Raw genomic sequence first — 9,226 nt, forward strand, 5'->3', positions numbered from 1 at the left:
CGGGCAGCTCTTTCTCCGCGCCGTGCCCCCGCCGGAGGAGGGGCCGGGGCTGACACGGGCAGCAGCAGGGAAGGTCCCGGGTGATTGGGGACCAGCCAGGTGTCTTCGCACGGAGTGTGCGGCGCTGGGTGGCTGAGGCTGGTCATCCCCACCCAGCTGCTGTGGCCGGGTCCGTTTTGTGAGATGCTCCGCGAATACTGCTTACTGCTCGCCCCATCCCCAGCCCTACACTTGGTGTCCAGATTTTTCCTTCTGCGTCCTGCCGGGCCCGGGGCACGCACGGCTTGTTTGGCCTCCAAGTGATTACATGCAGTAAGTGGCTACTTGCCCAAACCGCTGAGCCGTTCTTTGATGGAACAGTTGTAGATACCGGTGATGTAAGTGGTATCGCAAGCCCAAATCAGGTTTGCTGTCTGCTGGAAGCACTCACAAGATACTGGATTCTTCCTCTTTTCAAAGTTTATCTCTGTGAGAAGGGAAAGGCAATGAACACGTGTCAAGCACGGAGATGAGGCATAAATACTCTTGCTTGTGTGTTAAATTTGGCATTCATGGTGGCCATGTAGATATCTGCTACAACAATCTTCCACACAAGGCTTTGGTAAAATTGGCTGTGTAGTAAAGGGGGAATTTTTCGAATCAGCAGCAGCAGATCCTTGCTTTCTTACATAGTCTGTTTTGAGCAAGGTGTTTACTTTTTTGAATGGTTTGTGGAGGTTTTTGGGACCTAGTAGCACATACCTTCAGAGAGATATCCTAAAAAAATTTATAGAGACCGGAATTGTATATATTTGTCAAGCTTTAGGGGCTATGTTCTATTTAATTTCTTCTTAAGTACTACATTTCTAAATGGTTGGGGTTTTTTTCACCCATTCAGCACACAGAATTCATAATATATCTATCATGAAGTAAGACATTGCATTATCTGGTATCTGTTTTAGGAAGTTCCCATCAAGATCTGCCTTTACACAAGAGTTTCCACTAAATTATTACCCTGCTGAGAGATCATATTTTCATTACAGTATCATGGAAATCAGGGATGGAAATACAGAATATATCATCTCCTGGGAGGAGCATACGGGGTGAACAAGATAATTCCATAAGCCATAATCTCTGGGGTTGTACCTAGCCAAACTCTTAGTCCCTTAGGGATTTTATTCCATCCTCTCTGTTAGATGTTGCCAAAGGAAAGCTTTACATCTAGTTACTTCTAGCACTTTTTTGAAAATTTCTTCCCACTACCTACAAGATAGGGCCCATCTCAAGGAGCTGCCTTTTCTATAGTTGAACTCTATTGACAGAGAATCAGAGAATCACTAAGGTTAGAAAAGACCTCCAAGATCATCAAGTCCAAACTTTGACCAAATACCACCATGCTCACTAAACCAAAGTCTTTTCATTAGAAGAAAAGAAGGTCTTGATCTAAATTCTTTGAAGACAAAAAGGAACCTTTACATCACATTCAGTCATCCCTCACTTTGAGATTCCAGAATTCAGCCTTGGGACCTGGAGTTGAGTCACACAGTTATACTCAGAGATAGACTTGAAGTGTTTTCAGGCTTATTGATTTAGACTGGGTATTTGCCTCATGTGAGTCAATAACTGAAATCATCAGGCAAAAGGCCCTCAATAAATATAGCTCAGTTTGCAAACACTTTTTGCTTTATTTTTTAAAGCATTACCAGCCTACCCTGTCAATCATATTTACAAAGGACCATTCATGGTGTTTTTCAGTGACTACTCAGTCTGAAGGCAGCATATTTTAAAGGTGTATAAAATTAAAAGTTCAGAGGAGATAGAAATAGCATTGGTCAGGACAAACGCACCTCTGTACAATACACGCTGTACAGATACAGCAAATAACCAAACACAGTGGTAGTAAGACCAAGAGAGATCTCATACTGCAAGTTTGATTCCTCTTATTTTTTTCTCACATGGCTGACTCAGTTCAGAATTGTTTGGCCCAGTCATATGTAATGAGTACTTTACAAACAGCACAATGAGTTCTCTATCATGCAACCATACTATCACTTTTCCCAAGCAATTTGGAATTTTTCTTTATATGTATTTATGAGGTGACTTAATGACATAGCATTCCAGATATTGAAGACATCTGCATCATTAAAGCTTATTTGCCCTCTCCCCGCTGAAGGTTGTTATTTTGGTATATGTCCCTGAACTGTGAATACAGTCCTGCACACCCGACAGAATCCTTAGCATTTGCATAGCATTTAGTTTTGTCTTCAAAGTGATTTGCTAGCTAATGTATCCTTACAACACCCAGAATAGTTGGTATGCTTTATTATCCTCATTTTATAAAATTGGGAAACAGCAGCAGAGAGGTGAAGAGTGTGTGCTATCATCTTTATTCACATTATTAATCCTCGGATACTTCCACTGCTTTCAGTGGGAATTCTTGCATGGTAAAATACTATTTAATAGGACTGAAAACCACAGTGTCATTCACTAAGTGATTTAAGGAAGGCCGTGGAGAGAGTTTAGTGCAGGTTTAGAAATGAAATCTCTTTCTCACACGAACACTCTTTTGTTTCACTCACTTTCCCAGTTTAAAAACAAAACCCAAAACTTATCACCATATCTGTCATTTTTTCACTGCCCAAGCTAATTTGCAGTAGTAATAATGATCAAGTAGCCCCACAGCACTGACATTAATTGACACATAACACAAAGAAAACTCACAGGACTGACCAGTTCTCATTTTCTTATGCCACAAAAATGACCACCTTTTTGATCTCCTAATTTAACAATTCAAAGGAGGGGGGAGAAAGTTGCATTTGAAAGTTTTATATGAAATTCAGCACTAGGAGGAAGGTGGTACTAAGTCAGTTTCAAGAAACAAAGTCGTATCTCTATTTTTTTTAAATGTTATTCTTTTAGTATGGAATGTGTACTGTAATTTCACAACATTAATCTTTGTATTTTCACAGACAGATGAAGATAGTTACACTAATCTAGAGAGGACTTGCTGAACTTGCTTTGTTAAGTTAGAGGGAACCACTTGTTCTCTCCTTCCAGAATAAAGTTATTTTGTCCACTTTTCCTTCCTACTTCTGCAAACACCTCTTATTTGTTCAACATGTGACCACCAAGTCCTGATCCATGTCTCCTTATAAACCTTAGCTATCACTGAGTAGTAGCCTTTTTAATTGTAAAAATTTGGTGGTTTATTTGAGCCTTTACCAGTTTTTAGAGCTATGAATTTGTTGATTGGATTTTCACACACCTCTCTGTTGAGAAGGATGGAAGTGTTCAGGGCAGCAACTACTGCTTAAGACAGAGGGAAGTGTACAGAAACTTCCCCCACCTCCTAATGGCATCAACTCTCATTCTCCAGGACTTTTCCTCCTCTTCCCTTCCTCTGCTTCAGCTCTTTCCCCTCCTTGTGTATTTCTATGGCAGGAATTTCACAAATTCCTCACCCCTGGGAGATAAAATCAACCCACTGTCCTCTACCCAGCAGAGAAGGCATGCATCTGCCTTTTCAGTGCCTATGACGTCAAGGTGGTGAAACTGTAACTATGTTACATTTTATGAAAGACACTGGGTCATTCCGCTCATGTGTTTCTAGCTTCCCTAGCCTCTAGCCCAGCATCAGAAGGTCAACACTAAGAGTTTCTATGATGATGGGGGTATGTGGAACACTATATGATTGAAAAGTAATTTGTGGTACCTTAGATAACCAAAAGGGTAGGAGTAGGAGAAGTCTGCTAAAGTTTCTTGTCCTCAAACACTACCCCACTGGGCTTTGCCCCAGCCCCTTTTCCATAATGCTTTCTTACACTGATGCAGGACCTGTCTTTATTTCTTTATTTATTTTATTTACTTCTATAGCCCTCTTCCTTGTAGCATCCTTTACAGGTCAAAATCTCTACAGTAAGACATAAAGGCCCATGCGAGGTCCCTGGCAGATGCAGTAGGAAGGCAGTTGCCAGTACAGGACTCTGTTACCTGCTCTCAGCAGCACCGCATCAGGCTGGGAGGTGGACCATCCTGTGGCAGCACTGGACAGCCCAGGAAGGGTTATGCTGGGGCCACTCTACCTGAAAAGCTGTTGTACCAGGGGAGTACCATGATGGTTTACATGCTCTGCCTCCCTACTTCCTCTGGTCTGCATGTTTTGTAGCACAGAGCCTGTCTTGATATCTCTTGTATTCAAGTGTTTTGAGCAGTGAGGTTTCAAATTCATCTGGGTAACAAAACGTGTTTGATTACATATAATTTCTATAGGAATAAGCATAAGCAACTGAAAATCAGATTATCTTTGGTTTTCAATTTAAAAAACTGCCTTTGAGATCGGGGGGATTGGACGAGGGCAATATTTTAATCTAAATAAATAGTTCCAGTATTGGAAAATCACACCATTGCCATTCACTGATCATTCATCTTTCATTCTGCTTTCAAGTTGAATCATCTCAACCATCCCAGTGGCTCACAAGAGTTACGCTTTTAAACCCCTGCCAGTGTCCAAACTACAGATTTTTTGTTTCTTCACCATATTGCTTGAAAGAAGGAGGAAAAAAAAATAATTCTAACTGCATGCTTCTATAAGATAAGCTCCACTATATTTTCAATGATTTTTAACCCTTTATTTTGGGAATTCAGAACACAGTCAAGGTCTGTCAGAAACATGTGCAACTCCTAGGCACATTATGTGATTCTTGGGGTGTCCTGCACAGAGCCAGGAGTTGCACTTGATGATCTGATGGGTCCCTTCAAGCTCAGCATAGTCTAGGATTCTATGATTACTATCATGAATTCTACTCTATTTTAAAGTCTTCTACCTTTATGGTTTTGGATTTCAAAAGGTAATTGTCAGTATTTCCATCTGAATATATTTTGGTAACAGAAATCAAAACCAAAAAACAAAATACTCACTAAATGTAGGATACTATCAAAATACACTGTAAGTTTAAAGGAATAGGTACAACAAAATATTTGTAGTCTTTAAAATGCGATTCACTGTCCATACACAAAGAGTTCATAGAATCATAGAAAGGTTTGCTTTGGAAGGGACCTTAAAGATCATATAGTTTCCAGGTTTCTCAAAGGCCCATCCAGCCTGACCTTGGATACCTCCAGGGTTGGGGAATCCACAAGTTCTCTGGGCAAACAGTGCCTCATCCTCATGGCAAAGAACTTCCTTCTAGTATCTATTTTAAACCTACCCTCTTTTACTGAATTACTTCCCCCTTGTGCTGTCACTACATGTCCTTGTAAAAAGTCCCTTCCATCTTTCTTGTAGCCTTTCAAAGCCTTCTCTTTTCAGTCTGAATAAACCCAATTCTCTCAGCCTTTCCTCATACAAGAGGTGCTCCAGATCCCTCTAATTATCTTGGTGGCCCTCCTTTGGACTCACTCCAACAATTCCATGTCTTTTTTGTGCTGAGGACCCCAAAGTTGGATGTAGCACTCCAGGTGGGGTCTCACAAGAGTGGAATAGAGGGGCAGACACATCTCCCTTGACCGGCTGGCTACGCTGCTTTTGATGCAGCGCAGGATACAGTTGGCTTTCCAGAGTGCAAGTGCACATTGCTGGCTCATGTCCAGCCTCTCATCCACCAGTTTTTTCCTTCTTGATTCAGCAGCACTGTTTCCTCCTATTCCTTATACTAGTATAGAGCAGGAGTAACTGCATTCACTCCCAAAAAGTACAAAATTAGCATAAGTGAAAGAGGAAAGGATCTGACTCCTACCATTGAAGCCTGGTGGCAGCTCTGCTAGACAAACTACTATGCATGAGAGAAGAGGGTAGGGTGAGCTGAGCAACGTGGTCTGATCTCTCAGCTGACTCATCTTTGAGCAGAAGTTTGGACTGGACACTTTCTGAGGCCCCTCCCCTCCTGAACCTGAAGTTCTGCTGTGTAAGTTCATTTCACTTGCATCTTTGCTGGTGAATTTAATGGGAACAGATTCAGATTCTCTAAACATACTGGGGTTTTGTGGTGGACTTTGTGTTGGAGATTGTTTTTTCAAATCAAAATGTTATGCCTTCACTTCTTTTTGTATGACCATTTGAGCAAACTATATCTGTCTAGTAGAACTGTTACACTGGTACATCTGCTTCACTACTTCCATGCGTGTAAAAGTCAAAATGTAAGGCAGGAACAGCAGCGTCATATTAACAAGGCTCAGTGATGTTCCAGATGGAACTTCTGATTTGAAAACTCCATGAAAACCTTCAGCAAATGTCATTTCTTCAAGGACAGACCAGAAGTTTTGCATTCACAAGTTTGGTAGGACACAGGACAGAGACCTTTCTGGGGAGAGCAGAGAGGAGGAAAGAAAGGATCGTCCTCTTCCACCAGTGTTAATCTACACATTTGACCAAAAAAGCCCCCAGGTTGCTCTGATGGATGTGGGAGTACAGTTACATGGCATGGCGTCATCCATACTCCTATTTATGCCCCAGTTGCTTGAAGAAAAAGTAACATAGTTCATGGTTTAGCACTGGTTAGGATACAGCCACCAGCAGCTGCCTTCTCAGTTTCCTTCCACAGATTCTGATGCTGTATTCACCTCTATATTTCCAGTCAGGGCCTGCGCGTTACATTTTTGCTTCCCTTCAGAAATCATTCTGCTTCACAGAAGGGAAAACCTCTTTCCTTGTACCATCTTTTTCATAAAAAGGTTGTAGTGAATACAGAGCTGAAAGTTACCAGATCGATGACCCCAAAATGTGCAGTCCTTTCTAAGTAGTGTTTGGGAACAGCACAACATCGGTCACACAGACAAGGAGGTATTTTCAGGGTTGCTTAGCACCAAAGGCAGGGAAGCACAGCAAAAAATTTAGTATTGCCACCTTTCACTGTTTTATGAAAAGTCTCCTGGTCCTGAAGACAAATCGTAGAATCATAGACTGCTTTGGGTTGGAAGGGACCTTAACAATCATCTAATTCCAACCCCCCTGCCATGGACAGGGACACTTTTCACTAGATGAGGTTGTTCAGATCCTTGAACACCCGCAGGGATGGGTCGTCCACAAGTTCTCTGGGCAACCTGTTCCAGTACCTCACCACCCTCACCCTCGCTTCACCTCCTGTGCCCACCACAGTAAAGAATTTCTTCCTAATATCTAATTTAAATCTACTGTCTTTCAGTTTGAATCCAGTCCTCCTTGTCCTGTCACTACATGTTCTTGTAAAAAGTCCGTCTCCATCTTTCTTGTAGGCTCCCTTCAGGTACTGGAAGGCTGCAATTAGGTCACTCCAAAGGCTTTTCTTTTGCAGTCTGAACAAACCCAATTGTCTCAGCCTTTCCTTGTGCTCCAGATCCCTCTAATCATCTTGGTGGCCCTCCTTTGGACTCGTTCCAACAGCTCGATGTCTTTCCTGTGCTGAGGACCCCTGAGCTGGATGCAGTGCTCCAGGTGGGGTCTCACAAGAGCAGAGCAGCAGAAACACCTCCCTCGACCCACTGGACACACTTGTGATGCAAACCAGGTCATGATTGGCTTTCTGGGATGCAAGTACACATTGCTGGCTCATGTCTAGCCTCTCACCCACCAGCACCCCCAAGTTCTTCTCTTCAGGGCTGCTTTTGATCTGCTCATCCCCCAGCCGGTATTCATACTGGGGGTTGCCCTGATCCAGGTGCAGCATCTTATGTTTGGTCTTACTAAACTGCACAAGATGCCCATGGGCCCCCTTCTCAAACTTTGCCGTCCTTCAGATGTGTCAACCACACCATTCTGCTTATTGTCACCTTCAGACCTGCTGAGGGAAAAATCACATTGTAGTTGCAGAGAAAAGTGTGGGAATAGGATTAGACTTCTCCTTTCTTAACAGGCAAAAAAGTTGGCTGCAAAGACAAGAAAACTCTAAGTGTTTGTATTATCAGCAATATGGTCATCGTTTGCTTTTGCATCTTAGAGAGACTGTATGGGAAAAGCCTTGAGAAACTCGCAGGAAAGATGAACTTGTCCTCCCCAAAAGCCATAATCCCCGAATTTCCTATATGCTGTGAAAAACAAACTGAAGAGATGAGCAGGCAGTTTTCAGTAGGGTGCTCAAACCTTCTCTTCCCAAGTAGTAAAGCGGTAACTCCCAGAAAATCCGCACTTCCTGCCCACAGCGATCAGACTTCACTGCTCAGATCCATGAAGGCAGATGCTGTGGCACCCCGTGAGCCCGCAGGACCACGCCTGCACACACCGGGGCTGGGCGGGAGGGACACAGCCGCCGCCCTTGATGCAGGGGTGGGAAAGGCATGAGGGTGGTTGGGGGGACGCAAAAAAAATCCCCCACCCCTTACCGAGGTCTGAGGTGACCCACCGCACAGAAGCGCAAGGCAGGGCAGGGAGGCAGCGCCTCGCCCTCAGCTGCGGGAAGATGCGGATGGGGATTGGCAAGGGGGACGGGGGGGGGGACACAAGCGCGCGCCCCCTCCCCCGTCCCGCCGGGGCGGTGCTGCCGTCAGAGCTGCCTGCGTCAATGGCTTGCCTCAGCGACACGCACCGGGGCCCAGAGCTCCCACACCCCATCCCCCTCTGCTCCCGTGGCTGGCTTTTTTTCTTTCTTTTTTTTTTTTTTTTTTTCAAATTCTCTCTCTTTTTTTTTTAACTCTTCTCCCCTCACCGAGACGCCTTAATGGGATTTATTTATTTATTTTTGTGATTCTGCTCATAAAGAGGGTACCACTGGCGCATTTACGGTTCCTTTGTGTGAGGGGATTTCAATCCTTCCTCCCTACACTTGCCCTTTTTTATTTTTAAAGAATAATAATTTGAGGAATAATTACTATTTTATTTATTTCACGCAGGTCCTGTGTCATGTACGGACATGGGTCTCCTCAGGTGCCGACCCCCAAGCACACCTTCCCCCCCCATCTCCCTGTCACTGCAGCGCACAGGGAGACTGGAAACAGGAGGCTGTACCAGCACATTGTTATCCTCTTACTATATTATAACGGATTTCCCCTCTTCCCAGAAAAGCAACCTTTTTTTTCTACCCTCGTGTTTAACAGCCCACTCGTTCAGCATTTTTGCATTATCTGCACACACACCGTTATTTCTTCTCTTCCCATTGCCTTCACCACCCCTTCTCCCCATCCCCCCCCTCCATTAATCAAGTCCTGGGCTCTAAAGAATAATGGTTTATAAAATGGTTGCCTGTGCATGTCCTCAGTTGCACGCATAACCCCAACCTCCTGTCTGTGTTCCTCTCCTGCACATCAAGGTCAGAGAGAGACTTGAGGGCACAGTTAAACC

This window comes from Manacus vitellinus, unplaced genomic scaffold (genome assembly GCF_001715985.3).
Source record: "Manacus vitellinus isolate BGI_N305 unplaced genomic scaffold, ASM171598v3 scaffold_37_pilon, whole genome shotgun sequence".
NCBI classification, from domain to species: Eukaryota; Metazoa; Chordata; class Aves; order Passeriformes; family Pipridae; genus Manacus; species Manacus vitellinus.